The 20,548-nt window shown below is 40.1% G+C and overlaps 1 protein-coding gene across 2 annotated transcripts in view; it reads left to right on the forward strand.

Moving 5' to 3' along the window:
• The window catches only part of CPA6 (carboxypeptidase A6), a 1,209,807-nt gene that overhangs the window by 711,767 nt on the left and 477,492 nt on the right, over positions 1-20,548 (forward strand). The gene's annotated exons all lie outside the window — the stretch shown is intronic.

Here is a 20,548-nt window from a genome sequence, read left to right on the forward strand (position 1 = left end):
CTGTGTACAAGGAAAAATACTTCTTTGTAAGGGGTAGGAAGCTAGGAGAAAGCAAAGTCCAGTAGTCACTGTACAGCCTAAGGGCAAACAATCCATGTGTACATGCACAAGGACTAAAACACAGGGTTGCAACACATTAATGGCAAGACAGTCAATATGATGTTTCAGGAATATAAGAGGACATTGATACAAAAAAAAAGTATACCTAGTGGGTAAAACATGTCGCCTTTTGTAGATCTGGGACTGAATATTACAGCATTTCTTGCATTTTGAATGACTGTGTATTTCTCACAAGGAAACACGAGTATCATAGAAATAATTTATCTGTCTTATTTCTCTGGACAATCATAACCCTGCATACTTGCCAGTGACTATGTAATCTTGAAACTACTTTTTACAGCAAACTGAAGGATTATGATACCTGAGGGGAAAAATATAAATTTATACTTGCACTGGTCATGGGATTTATTTCTAATAGTATACACACACAACGTGAGGGTTATTGGATCTCAGTACTGCCTTTTGTTATCTTTATATTGGGTTAAATAATGTGTTAGCAGTGTATTTCCTGAAAAACTTGGTCTTCTGCTATACACGCCCTTCCCTGCTGAACTTCCCCACCTAAACGTAATCAATTGTCTACTTAAATAACTGGGACACCTGGTCAAACTACTTAAGTCAGTGTTGGAACAACATTTATCCTCCTCCTTCAGTACAGCCAGTGCTGACTGTGCTTCCGCTGTCAACATGACAATAGATGCCCTTCAGGTTTCTTGAATTTTTTGCAGATTTTTATAGCATGCATCTTGCCTGCATGCTTGTCAGCCCACAGGAGATTTTACAGCATTATTTCACGTGCCTCCTCAGCCCTGGCTCCGAGGGGGTGTACTTGCACCTACATGTACATTATGTCTTTCCGTATTATTATTTTTGTTTATTGAGATGCAATAATTATAAATTAAACTTTTCATTTTCCTAAAACGTATTCAAACTGTAATATAAGCAGAAAAGCATAGGACCATTGTATCATTACATTTTAATTTAAGGAAACATCCCTTGAAAAACTCAAAAGCAGACTATTTTTTTTCTTTTACATAATGCTAAATGTGGGTCAAAGGTTGAATAACAAACCAGTTTTTCATGTTTTCAAACATCTGAAAATGTAAAACTTGTTCCCCGTGCAGAGTAAATGTGCTCATAGTTAAAATGTTACAGCCTAAATTAGAAGCTCCGAATCTTGGGATGAATTTTCCAAAAAATATTCTTGATTGCAATTTATCCTAGTAATATTTCTGTAAACGTATATCAATCTGCTTGTGTTTTTACTTGTGGGGATGTTTTCCCCTTACATATAGTTGCTTGTCAGCTACTATAAAATGTTTTTACGTGTGTTTTAGTGGATCCTTTTTTCCCCAACTCATTGTAAAATATTTAATCTGTTGCATGGCTTTTCTTCTCTTGTATAGAATTACTCAATCACTGTTTAAATGGCTTTGAATCGGTTGTGGAGATTTTCTCCCCAGGCCTCCGCTGAAAACAAGCCATTGACTCAATTGGACTTTCCTGGTTATCAAAGGACAAATAAATAAATAAGAAGAAAAGTAAGTCAGTGCAATATGTCCTGTGTTTAATGTGAGCCTTTACATGTTGGCTGATGGCGAAGATGACCAAACTTGCACTCTTAGTTCTTCAACAGTGTTCTATCATCTTGAGAATTTTTAACAGTAGACTGCATATGCATTCCGCATAGTGATGAGGGTGCCACATGTGGCACTGTCTGTTGCCTAACGTTGGAATGCTTGGCTACTGCTTTCCACACAGGCATGGAAATATAAAGCCAACCTAAATGCCAGATGCTGGGGGTTGCCAGGAGGCAAGGTGAACAAATACATACAGAGCAGTAGAATTAGCATTAAAGGGATGTTTTGTACATCATACACTATACAATAAGGATCAGTCAAATTTGGTGAGTAATTGGGCATATTAAAAGATAGCCACTGGAGTAGCTTAGAAAGGAGTCAGATAAGTTCCTCGCATCTCAGCTCTTCCAAATTATGGATACAGGTATTTTTGCTTTTTGTCTGCCTACTGCTAAAACAGACTGACATCTTTAAACAAGTTAAGACTTGAAGCAGGGACAAAGAGTTTAAGGGTGGATCTCTAACTGTTAAAAAGCTTTCACACACACACCTTTTGATATCTGTTTATTATTGCTGTACCTATATGGCATGTATCATGTTACTGTATTTCACGTTTCCCCTGTACTTTTTATTTAAATTACTCTCACAGGTTATGCCAGAAATAAGTATTTTTGCTTAGCATGCTTTCTGTACTACCAAAAATACAAAAAAGACAATGTTATAATCATTTTGCCAGAACCTTGTGACATGAATGTTTACTACACTACCAAAAAATGCAAAAAAGAAATAAATTCATACATACATATTTGTCGTGTCATAGCCTTGCAACACACACACACACACACACACACACACACACACACACACACACACACACACACACACACACACACACACACACAGACACACACACACACACACACACACACACTAGCTTCTAGAAATAGTCTATTGTGATATCTAGAGTCTGGTAGATTGACAATAACAGAACTGTGGCTCCCAATATATAGTCTCGAAAAAATCACACAGTGGCCAGAGGATAAGTTCATACTAATGTTACAGTAAATATAGATAAAAGGAACGGCAATGTGTTTATTAAAATGGCATTCTTGTAAGTGGTATTTTAGACAGATAAATGCAGTTATGGCAGTTAAAGCTTGTCAGTGAGCAGCCAAAACCAACTCGCCCATCCTAAGGAAGGGGTAATGGTTGTGTCCTGCAGCTGGAATGTGGCATTCTAGTTAGTCAGAAGCTAGCATTTAGCATGAAGGACAGTGAAAGGTAGAGGTTTAACTAGGTAAACACCATGTAACTGTGATATACAAATTAAAAGATGAGGAGATAACATTTAAGCCAGATGAAAGATGCTAAGTTAAAGGTACAGGAGAATTAGCAAGGAAGGTAAATGTATCTCCAGAAACATATGCTTGTTATAATACTAGCTGTTTAAGCAACAAGTTCTAGTATGAGAATAATGTAAGTCCTGCATCTTCAATTACATGCTTAAGATGTATATCATAGAACAAAGTTATTTAGGGAGAAGGCAACATTATGTAATCTTACTATACAAATCTAAAATCTCTGTCTACATCTATGGAAAGCATTAGACCTGCCAAGAACTTCATGTCAGTCTAGCAGAAACAAAGATGATATTAATATAATCAGCTCTGACATCACTACACAGAAAATGTCATATTGTAGTAAGCAGCACAGAGGTGCTCAGGAAAAGCAGTAACATATCTACCTCATGCTGTGTTGCACAACCAGTACAAAAAGAAAGAAAGTTTTAATCTGTCAATCAAGAAGACTACATTCGTTGATCTGGGTAAGATAAGGTGGCACTCAAATCATAAGGGTAATATATATTGCTGAAAAAGGGTCTATGAACAACACAGTTAAATGAATAAATGCATACCCATGCACACACACACACACACACACACAAATATATATATATATATATATATATATATATATATATATATATATATATATATATATATATATATATGTATATATATATATATATATATATATATATATATAGATAGATAGATATACATACATATAGATATACTTAAAATGTTCTAAACTGAATATCTAAGCACTAAATACCAATAAAAAGTATCTAAACTCAAAAATATCTAAAGGCAAAATGTCAACAGATCTAACACCCAAAACTAGTGCTTTTTCAGAGGAAATCCCCCTGCACCGCCTATCCCCACATGTGGGGGGTTACACTCCCACAGCCCTGCTAATTATATATACCAATTCCGAGGTCATCAGTATAACTTCAGTTTTGTCAACATTTTCCCTTTAGATATTTTTTGTTACTATTTAGTGTTTAGGTATTAGTGAGTTTAGATCATTTTAAGTAAACCCATATCTAGACAGACAGATAGATAAATACACAGATAAAGATATAGAGATTTACAGTTATAAAGATAGAAACTGAATACATGGGGTCTGGTTTGTGATGCATGAAGTATATTCTACTGTAGATTTATAGAACAAGGTTTTTGAGAAGTAGTGAAGCCATAACTCATGAAGATAATTCCTTAATCCTACAGTACAAAACATTTTATGTATCACACAAACCAGGTCCATATATCACAGTTATCCAGTTTTGTGTGTATTTTTAGGTTACAGAAGTGTTCCTCCTTTTAATTTCAACAGGGTACTTTAACTACCTAAGTTTCTACTTAATACAGCTTATAGGGTTTCAGGTAGTTTTTTTATGACTGGAGTAATCTCACAAATAAATTCTGAAGTAAAGTTTATTTGACTATTTTAGTAGTATGGTGCAAGTTATGTTAGGATTTGTTAGTCTTGTAATTTAGCTATAGTTTTATTTAGTGTTTTTTTAGTTGGTTTAGATACCTAAAATAGTGTGTTTTTTTCTGGTTGGCTAAGGGTAGTTACTGTTTTTTTTTCCTTTTATTTTTACTTTTCTGATCTATTAAGAGCAAGTTTATTATCTAGTGTGAGTTTGGTTGCTTTATGTGTGAGGCTGTCTGTATGGATTTTGTGAGTGCTGTGAGCAAAATTATTATTATTTTTTTTTACATTGCATTGAATTACTTAGTGATGAAAGCAGTCCCCCATCCAGGTATTTTTTTACATTCATTTGATGGCAGTGTTCATAAATATGGTTTGGAGCTGAACAGTGCACTCTGTTTAGCATGACAGGCTTGTGCTGTTTGGCCACAGTGTGATTCAGAGGCATAATTAGTATTCATCTGAATTCCATTAAAACCCTACCGCAGACCACTATGAATCTCCTACTGGACAATTCAGGCAACTGGGGATAGGTGCCTCAGTGAACTGAATTCAGATGCATAGCCCACAGCTCTTTTTTGTCTTATGTCCATTATAGGGGAAACTGCATTCCTTATTGAAAGGAATAGGTAAAATGGTTCTAATAGCTGTCTGCACCCTTCATGGAAGTTGTATAGTACAAGCATCTTTGAATCAGTGTACTGTACAAATTCTCTGCTCACAACGAAGCCCACGGCATCCATCCACAGCATGCAGAGGCCTAATTTACAGAAGCCAAACTGACAACATTGCTGTTTGCTTGAAAGTTGCTGTACAGCTGAGCAGAGAGATTTATTCACTGCTCAGATGTGTAGCAAGATTTTAAAAAACACTTGTCATTTGTATAATATTGAAGGAGGTACAAGGCAACCTTGCATAGTACCCAGACCCTTAAGAATACTATCCTATGAGTAGATTTGAGTTGAGAGCTTTTCTGAGTGGGACAGAGTTTTTATGGTGGTACCATTCTTTACATCATATGTTCAGTGTGTAAGCTTGTAATTTTACTGAGTAGTGTAAATATGTCAGGTTTATGAGTAAGTTTGGTAGCTTTGATGGTTTGCCAAAAATGTAAATAAACTGTTGGTGATCTACCAAGAATGTTGAGAAATGTTGATGATATGCTAAGAATTTAGATAGAGTTTTATATACACAATTTACAAAAATTTTATCTAACTCTTATTTAAGGTCTAACATTAGGATAAGTAAGGAATACCTGCGGGTCAGGTATCTAATACATGAAGTATCTTGCTTTATTTGTTTATAGAATGAGTTTCATGACAGATTCTGAAGTGAAGACCAGTGGAAGGGTCCTATTTTTAGTCCCAGGAATAAGCTAGAGCATCAAAACTAGAACAAGAACCTAAAGAGAGGTTTGGGACCTGACCCTTCATGAGCAAATTTCATTGCCAATAGGTCCCCTTATCATAGCCAGCTGCAGGCACCAGCAAACCCTGTGGTCACCGGGGGTCCACTGGTCTTGGGGAGCCCCCAACTACAGCAAATTATCTCATTTTGATATTTGATATTTTTGTCACTTCTTTGTCAAACCAACAAATGCTAGTACATAAAATTTGTATACTTAATAAACCAGGTGGGTAATAATACCTCTCTTTTATAACTCTTTTAAAATTCAAACATATCTCTTGTGATAGTAACTTTGTTTTGTCAACTGGCAGGCTTCACAAGCTCAATGAATGTTTTACTACTGACATAGTACCATTGACTTAGTTAAATCCCGCTGATGGATATTCTCTCCATTAAAACTAACAGCATAGCCAGCTTTAGGCACCTGTAATACCTGTGATAATCCTAGACTGTCCAGGGGCCCCATAAAAGATGCTACTTGTTTGGAGAAAAATGAGGGAAAAAAAACATTAATTTTCCAATTACTTTATCAGCAACAGTGTTGTGATATGACACTATTAGGATAAAGCCAGTAGTCACTGAATGAAGCTGAGCAAAGTAAGTGCTACAGATCAGCAGCCCAGAGTGGCCGATCTCCGTGCATACCTTGAATTGTAAGAGCAGCTGATGTTCCTGATCATCAGGCATGGTTTACTCTTGCAGGGAGTGGGAGTTTTACAAATATTTGAAGAACACCAAATACTATAACGCAACATCTTTGCTCAAAACTTCTGGGCAAAAGCAAAAATAATAGGTTTATACTAGGCTAATAATCACCAAGGTCTTTACAAGCCTAGCCACGCAACCCAATCCAGTTTTGTCCCTGAGTTTCTTGGACACCTATCTAGTGCAGTATGTTAGTAAAGAGGTAGTTAAAGGTTATGTGGGGGAGTATGTTAGTGGGGGGTTGATTTACTTACTCTCGACTTCTGTCCATCAGAGACTTGAGCACCAAATTGGGGGTGAATTTGCAATTTCCTACCAATGATCAAGGTTTCTTTTGAATAGGGTCAGCGATGAACTCTGCTTCATGTAGATGGGGAGCTAAATAGATTAGGAATCCTTTGAAACACACTTCCATCTCTCCAGCATGTTCTATTAAACTTCATGTCAATGGATCTATTGCTTCTGGTGCTGTTTGTTTTGCTGATGTGCAAACGATCCATCAGAGCTGCATCTGAAGATGCCTCATATGCTTGGCATAGATCACCTTTAAGTAACCTGTAGGGACTGAGTGCAGATGTGTTTATGTGTGTGTGTGGGTGGGAGGTGGACAGGTGGAGTGAAACAGTAGGCAGTGCTTAGAGCACCATTTCACCCAAGTGCAGCCCTGTATGTAAAGCTGTTGTAATGTAAGCAACAGTAAATGTCCCTCTGTGAGATGGGCCAACATAGTATGTTACACAGGCCTGTAGGTTACTTATGAAGGGGTGGCAGTGACAGGGTGATACTTATACTGAAGTGTTCAGGGGGCCTCTAACTTGGCATTTGCTGGGGCCCCAAAAATGCTAACACTGGCCCTGCTCTACATAGCTCTCACCCTCATATCTTCAAAATCAAGGACAAATCCAGAATGATCAGGGACACATTTCTAATATTAATACTATTAGCTTGAGAAAATAACAGAATAAGATAATAAGAGAATATGAAATAACCTAAATGTTTCTGAAGTAAAAGACATCTATAACTATAGTTACTGTCATTATTTATTAGGTGTAACCATTACCTTTCCTCTCAAAATTACCAGTTTTTGGAAGGATTAAGACCGGAGGAACAACATTTTTAGCCACAATTAGGGTGAGAGATATGCCTACACAACATCCCTGTAGATCTTATGCTGTCCCTCAGCCAATAAGTTCAAAAGTGTTTACTAGGCTAACAACCACAAGGGCCTTTTTAAGTCTAGCCATGCATCCCAAATCACTGACAAGTCCTGGTACTCTTGATAAGTGTAAGCAGGGATTTGAGAGATGAAGCATTTACAAGCAGGAGCCTAGGAGATGAACCATTTACAGATCGCCTGTGTCCATTAGACACATAGTTGCCAAGCCAGGGAAGAATTTTCTGTCCCCCATCCAATTGTCCAAGTTACACTTGAATTGGGTTAGGGAGGAACTCTGTTTCACATGGATGTTCCAGAAAAGGGGTAGTCTCTGGGATACAAACCTGTCTCTCCAACAGGTCCTATTGATATCACAGGCAAGATTTAAGGCTTTAGAATGGGTAATTCTGCTGCTGTTTGTTTTGCTTATATGCAGGAGGTCCATCAGAGTGGGGTCTGACAATACCCATGTATAGGTTCATAGGTTGATACTAGGCTATCTGCCCTAAGGCATTTATAAGCCTACCCAGAGTGTGTTTGGCTTTCGCCACCCTTTTAGATTAGTTGACTGTGCCTCTGTATAGTAGGTCACAGAAGATAGCCCTTTTAAGGTTAGTTTACTGTGCCTCTGTCTAGTAGGGACACAGAAGAGATCCCAGGGGTAAACCTACGATCTCCCATCCACTCGTCAAGATTTCTCTTGAAGAGGGTCATTGAGGGGCTCTGCCTAACATGGATTGGGATTTTGTTCCAGAGTGAGGAGAGCCTCCGGGATATGAATCTGTCCCTCCAGCATGTCCTATTTATTTCTGTGCTGAGGTTTAAGTCCCTGGAGCATGTAGCTCTAAGGGATTTGGATTTCCTGAGGTGGAGCATGTCCATTAATTCTGGGTTGGACATGGCTTTATACGTCAGGCACAGATCGCCTCTGAGTAGGTGGTAAGCAACTGAGTAGAGCTGGAGTTTCTTTAGCCTAACTGCGTAGGGCATCTGTTTGAGTCCCTTGATCCTCTTGGTAAGGTACTTTTGGGGTCTTTCCAGTTGCTGCAGGTGTCGGGTAAGGTACATCCCGAATGGGGCATTGTATTCAATTATGGGCCTGATGAGTGATGAGTAGAGGGGCACAATGACCTCTCTTGATCTAGATGTGAACCCTTTCGTGATAAGGTGGGCTATATAGAAGGTCTTTCTAACCACTTTGGCAATGTGATTGTCAAAGGAGAGATTGCTATCTACTCAGGTCCCCAAATCCCTAATTACTTCTTCCGTACTTAATGGATTTCTACCTATGTGGTAATTTGTGGGCACTTTGTTTTTCCCAAAGGGGATGACTATGCACTTTTTGGCATTTAGCTTTAGGCCATGGCTCTGGCACCAGTTATCCATCTCTGTGAGACCCTTTTGGAGGATGCTTGTGTCAGTCGGTGAGTCGATTATGGCACCCAGTTTGCAGTCATCTGCGAACATGGTCAGCCATAGTCCTCCCGTGTTAGCCTGTACCTCAGAGAAATATATACCGAACAAGAGAGGTCCCAGGACTGAGCCTTGTGGGACGCCACTTGTAACTGGTTTAGAGTCTGACATGGCACCTGCAATTCTGACCATGTGGGTTCTATCCCTGAGCCAGTTTGCAACCCATCTTGTGACATAGGGGTTGATATTTAAGCTGGTGAGCTTATTTATGATGCCCAAGTGGGGTAATGTGTTGAAGGCTTTTGCAAGGTCCAGGTAGGCTGTGTGGACTACCTTCCCTTCATCTATGGCCTTGGTGACTGTTTCAAAGAAGTCGACCAGGTTCAAGAGGCAAGATCTGCCCTTAACAAAGCCGAATTGGGTAGGATCCAGTGTTTGGAGGTTCCCAATGTCTTTGTTTATGAGTTCCATGATGATACGCTCCATAGCTTTGCAGACCAGGCTAGTCAGGCTTATAAGGCGATAATTTCCGGGGTCCATTTTGGCACCACCTTTGTGGAGTGGGACCACTGTTGCTGTACGCCATTCCTTGGGTACATATCCTGTAGTAAGGCTGAGATTGAACAGTGACTTTATGTGAGGGTTCAGTTCTTCTTGGAGCTCATGTAAGATGCCGCCTGGGACACCATCCGGTCCTATAGATGCTGTGTTTTTTGCTTTGGAGAGGGCAGCTCTCACCTGTGCATCTGTAATGTCAGGGAGGCTACACTCTGTTGGGTAGACATTTGCTCTTTTGGGGAGGGAAGGAGGGGAAAAGTTTACACTGAACCTGTCTGCCAGGTTGTTGGCAATGTCTGTGGGTTCAGTGTATTTTTTGTCATTTTGCACTAACTCAAAGCATATCTGGGAGTTTCCACCCAGGTTCCTGACATAACTAAAGAAGGCCTTGTGATGATCTTTAGCGTCTTGTGCAATTTTTCTTTCGAAGCTGGCCTTAGATGATTTTATAAGGGATCATAGTTTCTTGCTAGTACTGATTCATAGGTTCATAGGTTCATACTAGGCTATCTGCCCTAGGGCATTTATAAGCCTAGCCAGAGTGTGTTTGGCTTTCGCCACCCATTTTAAATGAATTTTGCTATGCCCTTTTTCGAGGTCAGTATACTGTGCCTCTGTCTAACAGTGACACATAGATCAGAGATGCCTTCCTTTTTGGGATTTTGCTCTATCATGTAGTAACTTCCTCCTTCTGTTGTATAGCTTATTTATGGCTGGGGTCCACCAGACAGGTCTCCTGCCTTTGGAGGAGTGAGTCTTGGTTTTATTTGGGATAGCACGATCCATGCATTCCTGTAGGTGTCCATAGAATGTGTTTGTAAAGGATTCTGCGGTTTGGGCCGTATTTTCCACTGGCCCAGGGGCTTTGAAGGATTCCACCTCGGTTTTGAGAAGTGTGATGTTTGCTTTTGAGAAGTTCTTCACCATGGTTTCCTTGGCTGGGGGGTGGGGATATTTATGTCCAGTGAGATTAATTTATGGTCAGATCTTACCAATGAGGGGTATACCTCTATGTAGTCCCCATGTTGGTGATGATCAGGTCCAATATGTTTTCCCCTCTTGTGGGAGTGTTGACCAGTTGTTCCATAGCATTTGAGTTTATAAATTCTAGGAAGCATTGGGCGAAGGTGTTGTGGCTTGAGTAGTGCTCCCAGTCTATGTTTGGGTAGTTGAAGTCACCCAATATAATGGTGTTTGGAGAGACCTTCATATTCTCCAGTGTTCTCAGGAAAGACAAGTGGGGTTCCTGAGTTTGGGAGGGTGGTCTGTAGCAGGCTACAAACTGAAAGGCAGTTTTGCCCACTGTTAGTTGCACATGGATGGTCTCTGATGTTTCGTCCAGTGCCACTAACCTGGAGGTGTGGGTATCTTTGATGAATATGGATACTCCCCTTCCTTTTGTGGTTCGGTCCGAGTTTTGGGGCCAAAAAGCATGGTATGAGGTATAACCTGGTAGTGCTGGGGTGCTCTCGGGAGCCTTGAACCAGGTTTCTGTTACTGCACAGATATCGATATTCACCATACTGAGGAGAGCCTCGAGTGCATGCATCTTGAGGTTTAGACTTCTGGCATTGAGCAGCATTACCCTTAGTTTCTTTTTCCTTGTGTTGTCTATGGAGGTGGGTTTGTCTTTTGAACCTTGCCTAAAAAAGGCACTATGGGGGTGGCAAGAACCTTAGCCAGTATTTGAAAGGCCAGGGGTGACAGGTGCAAGCCATCCCTAGCGAAGCAACATGGCTTGTTGAGCATGTCATCCAAGGCTGACAGACACTGGATCCCCTTTGAATGACACCAATACTTTAGCCAATTGTTAAAATTGATAATTTTGTCTTTATACTGTGGCATCATTCTTGGTGAGGGTAAGATGCTACTCAAGGTCAGGGTCATACTGGCCTGGGCTACATGATCAGAGAGCTCCTCTATGTCTCTTTTCATGTAGTCCAGGGAGGTACGTCTCAAGTCATTCACACCAGCATGGACAATGACGGAGTCATATTTGTACTTGCTTTGGAGTGACCTGAGTGCTTGTGTTATGTGGCGGATCCTGGCACCCGACAGGCAGCTTACAGTGACCTTCTCCTTGTTCAGCCTGGTGAGTGGGACGTCAGTGTGTCTGACAATAGAGTCACCTATTACAAGTGTATTAGGTGTGTTGTTTAGCCTTAAAGGCTGTGACCGTGTGGCACACTGTGAATTATGTGATACGTGGGTATTGTTGTGGGGTAGCAGTTGCTTGGATGTCTGCTTTGGAGGTCTCTGCTGCTTGGGCAGATTTTAATTTAGAGCCTCCGAATATGTTTTTGTGTGTTTATGTGTTTGGTTTGCTGTTGCGATAGGTCTATGTGAGACTGGATTTGTGGTGTGTGTGTGGTTATCTTCTCCTCCTGACTGACTGCGCCAGTACTGGGTTGAGAGAGTTTAGCTTCCAGTTTGGCTATATAGATGCATCTCTCACATATACTTGAGCTTGCTGGGAGGAGGAGAGGGTGGTCTGTGTACATAAGGCAGTTGTAACATTGCCTCAAGATTCCCAGATTCACCAGCTGGACTGGAGAGTAAACCCGAAACTGACTTTTGGACATGCCAGAATAGTATAAGGAACTACTTTTTGACTGATCAAAAAGGACCAATAGGGAGCCAAGTACTTAAAGGGAGTATAAGAGGATGTAGTACTTTAGTTTATTAGTGCTTACTTATAAGATTACTTACTAGAGCAACTGCAGGGCTTTAGAATGAAAATGGAGTGCTTACTTTGAGATTTAGAACAGTTGTAAGGAAAAAAGTGAAGAGCAGACTTTGCGGAGCCAGGAAGAGTTTAAACATGATTAAGCGGCGCTGCCCGATGCAAAATCACGCAAAACTGCGCAAATGCGGGTTTTAAAGCAGGGAAACTGAAAGAGATAGGAATTTACCCAAAACAGCCAATAAGCTACTAGTTTCAGGGCTGAGACCACTCCTCCAGGGACAGATAGGCTGCTGAAAGCTCCCCACTCTCACTGGTGAACAGAGAAGCTTCCTCCTATCCAAGTAAGGATATGGGCAACACAGGAAACTATACCACAGTCCAGAATTCAGCAAAACCTGAAATCTGGACTAATCTAGTTCAGCAAAGGTGGGAAAAGAGAATATTTTTTTTTGTTTTTTTTTTTTCAGGAAACAACAGGAGAACGCACAGAAAACACTGTAAATGCTATAAACAGGCTAGCGCACTTTAGTGTGTAGCCTACAACAGTTATACAATACAAAAACGACTTAAATTGATATAAAACAAGTGCAAAAACTGTAAAAAGCAGAAGACAAATGCAATTTCAACTTTTTAAAGCACAGATCAGTTAGAAATTTGCGTTTTAGGCGGGAAAAGGCAGTCAGAGCAAAAAACAAAGAAAAAATACTTAAATCTGGAAAAGTCTCTCTTGGGTCTCTCTGTTGCCTGTATCACTCTGCAGGACACCACGAGGAGCTGTGCAGAGTTGTATACTGGTGCAAAACCATGCAAATGTGGGTTTTAAAGCAGGGAAACTGAAAGAGATAGGAATTGACCCAAAACGGCCAATAAGCTACTAGTTTCAGGGCTGAGACCACTCCTCTAGGGACAGATAGGTTGCTGAAAGCTCCCCACTATCACTGGTGAACAGAGAAGCTTCCACCTATCCACGTAAAGATATGGGCAACACAGGAAACTATACCACAGTCTGGAATTCAGCAAAACCTGAAATCTGGACTAATCTAGTTCAGCAAAGACGGGAAAAGAGAATATTTTTTTTTCAGGAAACAGCAGAAAAACACATAGAAAACACTGTAAATCCTATAAACAGGTTAGCGCACTTTAGCGTGTAGCCTACAACAGTTATACAATACAAAAACGACTTACATTGATATAAAACAAGTGCAAAAACTGTAAAAAGCAGAAAGCAAATGCAATTTAAACTTTTTAAAGCACAGATCAGTTAGAAATTTGCTTTTTAGGCGGGAAAAGGCAGACGGAGCAAAAAAACGGAGAAAAAATACTTAAATCTGGAAAAGTCTCTCTTGGGTCTCTCTGTTGCCTGTATCACTCTGCAGGACACCACAAGGAGCTGTGCGGAGTTGTATACTGGCGCAAAACCGCACAAATGCGGGTTTTAAAACAGGGAAACTGAAAGAGATAGGAATTGACCCAAAACGGCCAATAAGCTACTAGTTTCAGGGCTGAGACCACTCCTCCAGGGACAGATAGGCTGCTGAAAGCTCCCCACTCTCACTGGTGAACAGAGAAGCTTCCTCCTATCCAAGTAAGGATATGGGCAACACAGGAAACTATACCACAGTCAGGAATTCAGCAAAACCTGGAATCTGGACTAATCTAGTTCAGCAAAGGCGGGAAAAGAGAAATTTTATTTTACAGAAAACAGCAGAAAAACACATAGAAAACACTGTAAATGCTATAAACAGGCTAGCGCACTTTAGCGTGTAGCCTACAACAGTTATGCAATACAAAAACTACTTAAATTAATATAAAACAAGTGCAAAAACTGTAAAAAGCAGAAGGCAAATGAAATTTAAACTTTTTAAAGCACAGATCAGTTAGAAATTCGCTTTTTAGGTGGGAAAAGGCAGTCGGAGCAAAAAAACAGAGAAAAAAAATACTTAAATCTGGAAAAGTCTCTCTTGGGACTCTCTGTTGCCTGTATCACTCTGCAGGACACCACGAGGAGCTGTGCGGAGTTGTATACAATAACAAACTTTTTAAATCACAGATTCGCTAAAAAAACTAGCGTTTTAGGTGGAGTTAGTTAAGACAGCAAGAAAAGCAGAAAAGTGATACTTGATCACTCCAAAGTCACTATTTTGTCTCTCTTCTGCTGTAGACTCTGCAGAACACCTGGAAGGCACTTGCTGAGCGGAATACAAGCGTAAAAACTGTGCAAATGAGGTTTTTATAGCAGGGAAGTGAAAGAGATAGAAATTAGCCCAAAATGGCCAATAAACTACTAAATTCTTGGCTGAAACCACTCCTCCAGGGACAGATAGGCTGCTCAAAGCTCCCCATCTCTCACAGGTGAACAGAGAAACTTCCTTCTATCCAAGTAAGGTAATAGATCTCCCCTCAACAGCATGTAGGAGACAGAATAGAGGGATAGGGCCTTGAGGCAGTCTGCATACAACATTTTACTTATGCCCTGTATTATTTTAGTGAGGAACCTATGTGGATGTTCCATTTGTTGGGCTATGCCTGGTTAGGTACATATCAAAAGGGCATTGTACTCAATGATAGATCTGATGAATGCTGAATACAGTGGAACAATGACTCCTTGGAGACAGTTGCCATACCTTTGTTTATAAGTTGTGCAACATAGAACGATTTCCTCACCACTGGAGACACATGATGGTCAAAAACTAGATTACTGTCTGTGTGTGCCCCCAAGTACCTGACTACTCTAAGGAATGTGTTGTCAATATGATGGTTACTAGGGATGGATGACTTAATGAAGGATACTGTTATGCATTTCTTGACATTTAGTTTTAGTCCATGGCTCTGACACCAGTTGTTTGTCTATGTCAGCCCTTCCTGGAGAACATTTATGACAGTGGGTGATTTCAGTGACAGCTCCTAATTTGCAGTCATCTGCAAATTAGACCACTGGCTTTGATTTCACAGAAGTAAATGCCAAAAAGGAGTGGTCCGAGGACTGATCCCTGAGGGTCTCCACTTGTGACTGGCCTCTTCGTAGAGGTGAACTCCCCAATTTTAACTTCCTGGGTCCTGCCTGTGAGCCAGTTGTCTATCCACCAGGTGACATATGCGTTTGTTCCTAACCTATTGAGTTTGTCAACAATGCCTGAGTGGGGTATTGTTTAAATGCCTTAGCCTTGTCAAGGTAGGCAGTGTGAACCATTTTGCATTCATCCATTGCTTTAGTGACATTCTCAAAGAAGTCCACCAGGTTGAGAAGGCATGACCTGCCCTTGATGAAACCAAACTGGGTTGGGTCCAGTATCTGTTGGTTTACAATGCCGTTATTGATCATTGCCATGATCTACATACTTATGGGTCTGTAGATGGCCCACCTTTATGCAGAGGAATAACTGTTGCTGTTCTCCATTCATGAGGCATACAGCTTGTTTGGAGGCTACAGTTAAACAGAAATTCCAGAAGGCCTGATAGGTCATGTTTTATGCTATTTAGAAGGCATTCTGGGATATTGTTTAGGCCTATTGATGCAGTGTTCTTGGCCTTAGAGATACCATTAAGGACCTGTTCCCTAGTGATAGTAGGGGGAGTTATATTTGATAGAATTTCCTCAGGGAAGGTTGAGGTGGAGAGAGGGGTAAAGTTGGAGCTGAATTTGTTGGCCAGTACGTTTGCTATATCTTCCGGCTCAGTATAGGTGGCTCCATTTGCAATGAGCTATGCAGACAATTGTGTATCGCCTTTGAGGTTGCAAAAATACGCTTGGCCTGGTAGGCCAAATTTACCTAAAATTTGGCTTTGGTAGGCTTTATTTTTCCTCTGATTTGTTTGTTTAGTTTGATCAGAGTGCTTTTATCCTGCTGGGTGCTATAGCCCCTAATTTTTGCCATGATTTTCTTCCTTCTGTTATACAGCCTATTGATTTTGTAATTCCTCCAGGGTGGCTTGTTTTTTGGGTTAGTTCTGTACTTCTTCCTGGTGGGTACAGCTGTCTCTATGCAGCTATTAACATGCTTGTATAGGGTTTCTGTGAACAGCTCTGCATAGGCAACAGTATTCTCAGGGTTTATGGGGGCTTCAAATTTTGCAAGGTTATCACATAATAGTAGAAAGTTAGCCTTAGAGTAGATTCTGAATATTCTAGGATTAGCTGGGGGTCCAAGATTTATTTTTATTCCAAAGGAGACCATTTTGTGGTCTGACCTTACCAAAGAAAACATTACAGTAGGGGGTGTGCTTCAGTCTTCCATATTAGTGAGGACCAGATCCAGTTTGGTTGCACCACTTGGTATATTGACAATCTGGTCCAAGTAGTTTGTGTTTACAAAATCCAGGAATCTCTGTGCTTGTAGATTTGGTGTCTTATAGGATCTCCAGTTAGTAGTGGGCTAATTAAAGTTGCACATGAATAGGGTATTGGGTTGGATGGTGAGTGTTTCTAATATGTTTAAATGCATGGTATGGGTTTCCTGAGTTATAGCAGGGGACCTATAGCTTGCAAGGAAGTGGTATTGGATTTTGCTTATTGAACATGGAGTAGCTCAAGTGCATAGTCCTGGTTGACCAGCCTTGAGGTATATTTATTTTTTATGTAAATCGAGACACCTCCTCCTCTAGTCTCTGTCTGTGTAGTAGCTAGACTAAATGTGTGGAAGGCATTATAACCTTGCACTGTCAGTGTGCTGTCCACAACTTTAAATCATGTCTCCGTGACCGCAAAGACATCAGCATTCTCTAGGGTGAAGAAAGTTTCTAGGGAGTAGAGTTTCATGTTTAGACTCCTGGCATTGAGCAGTAATACCTTTAGATTTTCTTGGTTTAAATTTGCTATGTCAGAAGTGCTTTCAGTTTTGCATTGCCTAAAAAAAGGCACAATGGGGGAAGACAATGTTTTAGCTAATATTCAAAAGCCTAGTGGGGAGAGGTGCAGACCATCCCTAGCAAAGCAGCATGTTCTGTTGACCATCTCCTTCCATGCTGACAAATATTGCACCCCCTTAGAATGACACCAGAAACTAAGCCAATTATTAAAGTCATTCATCTTTTGTTTGTATTGTGGCATCATTCTTGGAGAAAGTAAAATGCTGCTCAATCTTCTTTTTCTTTCGGCTTTTCCTGGTTAGGGGTCACCACAGTGAATCACCTGTCCGCTCATGATTGGCAGTGGAGTTTTTCGGTGTCGAGTTGCTAGCCCAGCACCCAGCCTTCCACAGAAGGAACACACACACATGCACGCCTAGGGCTAATTTAGAGTGTCCAGTCCAACTACAGCATGTCTTTGGGATGTGGGAGGAAACCGGAGCACCCGGAGAAAACCCACTTGACTACAGGGAGGACATGTAGAGTCCGCACAGAAGGCACCCCAGCCGAGGATCGAACCAGAGAGCCTCTTGCTGTGAGGCAGCAACACTAACTGCTGCACCACCTAGTAAAATGCTGCTCAATGCTAGGCTCATACCAGCCTGAGACACATATTCTGAGAGGTCCATGATGTTTCTCTTCATATATTCTAGGGAGGTACGGCTCAGTTCATTTACACCCACATGGATTATGACTGAGTCATACTGGAACTTGTGGCCCAGTGACCAGAGTGTGTGCATAATGTGCTGGATCCAAGCCCCTGATAAGCAATTGACTATGACTTTCTCCTTATTCAGCATGGTGAGAGGGACATCAGTGTGCTTCACAATGGATTCTCCAATCACCAAAATGTTGGATTGTGTGGTGGCTTGCCTTATGGGCTTAGAAGTAGAGGATACATGAGATGTGGCTGTATGTCTTGATGTGGGTGTTTTGAAAGAATGCATTTAGGGCTGCTGAGGGTATTTGTTATGTGTACTTCATCTAGGAGGTCTTTGGGGTTTAGGAAGGTTACATTTAAGTGCCTCAGCATATGTGGGTCTATATGTCTGCTTTGAATTGTGCATGATGGGTGCAGCATGTGTACTACTGACAAACTAATTGACATTAGGAGTACTTTTATGTGAGAGATTTCCTGCAGTGACATTGTGTAAATACATCTCTCACATATCTTCAGTTTGTTTGAGAATTAACTGGTTGTCAGTAAATATGAGGCAATGTCTGTCTCTTCCATGGATGACTGTTATGCCTGAGCAGCCATTAAAGGAAAAAGAGAAACTATAGATGTTATCCCCCCTCATTGAAGTGTGCATTTAGACTATTTGTCTAGAAGCTGGACCACACAGCATGTATATTATTATAGCTAGCTCATTAATATTAAGACTATATCTATTTCATGTCCAACATCCCTCTTTTTTTCGTTATACGATATGGATATCTATGAAGTAGCATGCTTTATTTCACACTGATCATTTTAAAATTAATCTTAGTTCTATACTAAGCATTTCATGGGCTATTTACAGCAAAATAAAATATATGAGTACTTTCAAACACATTTTAATAAATGAATCTTTTCAGCCCTTTTTTAACTCTTGCACAATCCATATTTCTCTGGTTTCTTCAATGGTCTTCCATAACTGGACAGTTTGAGAGGACTATTTACAATGGATGCCTGGTCTTCATTTTGAGGTAGTTTTTGTTGCACTGCAACTTAACTCAGACGTACAACTTCAAGTGTCTTCTCAGAGTGCTTGACTATCAGATTACTCACATTTGTTTATTTATATATGTATGCACGTATGTATGCTTGTAACAGCATTGCTTGCAAAACTTCCCATAATTTTAACTTTGACTTATACAAATGTCAGTGATTTCTTGTGTACAGCTTTCATTCTTCCCCATAAACACCACAGGGTCCTAATTTGACAGCTTTATCAACTAGATTAATGATGTGGGCTTTACTTAACTTCTATATTCTTATTTAGTTTACAACCTGTATATCTTACAGTCTTCTGATTATTTTTTTTTACTTCTGACAATTTGTTTCAAGCATTCTCTTTACTTTGTATTGCTTTTCAGATATCAGTAACATAGATAAAACAGATAATTTTATTTTCAACTTTCTGCCCATTGAAATTTAAGTTGATGGAAGAATGCATCCCTGCAATGGAATTTTCATGTATTCCAAGCCTACAAGAAGGCCTCCTGACAGCTTTTGCTTCTATTCTTTCTTATGATATTCCTACCTGTTTGGATAGTTCTTCCCACTTGTCTATTAGACTGCGAAAAGTATGCACTGCACATTAATATATTTGAATTCCCACTCTTGTAGATTTGTATTTTAGACCACTGTCAGACATGAAATATCCAGTATCCTCTATCTTGAGAATATTAGCTTTAATGCATTAATCATAGATGTTATGTCTGACAGTTTATTTAAGAGAACTTGGAATAATAATCCACATGGGTAAGATATATGGTTTGTTTAAGCTAAAACACTCAGAACACATTTGACTTCACAGATATCAGGTTGGGGGTATGCTAGCATCTCTTCCTCTGCACTGCTGCTATGGTATGTACTGCAACTGGCACAGATCTGCAATATTTGTTCTATCTGTGTCAACATTCATGGTCAAGATATGATATCTGTTCTTTTTTTTCAGTTTGCAGCTTCCTGAAACAGTTTATGCATTCTGTTAAGCAATTGTTTTCTCCATTCACAAGAAAATATTTTGTCAGCTTTGAATAACGAGATCTAAACATAATTTGTTTATTCCTTGAAAGAAAAGTAAGATTGCATTTCTTTCCTTGCCAATGATGTTTACATAGGCTACTTTCTCATTCTAATATAACCCATATCGATGGAGTTACTGCATTTCATCAAGTCAAATGGCATCAGTAATACTCAGTCCAGGGATCTGAACCTCTTCTGCAACCTCAACAGTAGAGTTTGGAGGGACAGGTATATCTCAAAGAGGATGCTTCTGCTGTGGAATTGATTCCTCATCCACAGAAAACAAAGCTCATCCCTGTACATTTTCAAGTGCAGCTTGGATCTATGAATGGGAAACAGAAAATTTCCTCCAGGACTGCCCCTGTACTACTAATGGACAGAGGACACCCTTAAATGCTTTCTCACATGCATGGGCACCCTTAATTATCTATGGCATGATCATAGTTATTCTCACTAGGGATAATATATAATTATCAACCAAGGGATAAATATGGCCTATCTATCACCAAATGGGATAGGTTAATTCAAGCAGCAAAAGAGAACTTCACTAGGTTTGGAATGGTCCATAGCGGCAGCTAGTGTAGTGCTTACCTATGAACCTATAATATCATTCAACAACTGCATTT

This window comes from Protopterus annectens, chromosome 3.part1, assembly GCF_019279795.1.
Source record: "Protopterus annectens isolate FY-2018-M chromosome 3.part1, PAN1.0, whole genome shotgun sequence".
Classification (NCBI taxonomy): domain Eukaryota; kingdom Metazoa; phylum Chordata; order Ceratodontiformes; family Protopteridae; genus Protopterus; species Protopterus annectens.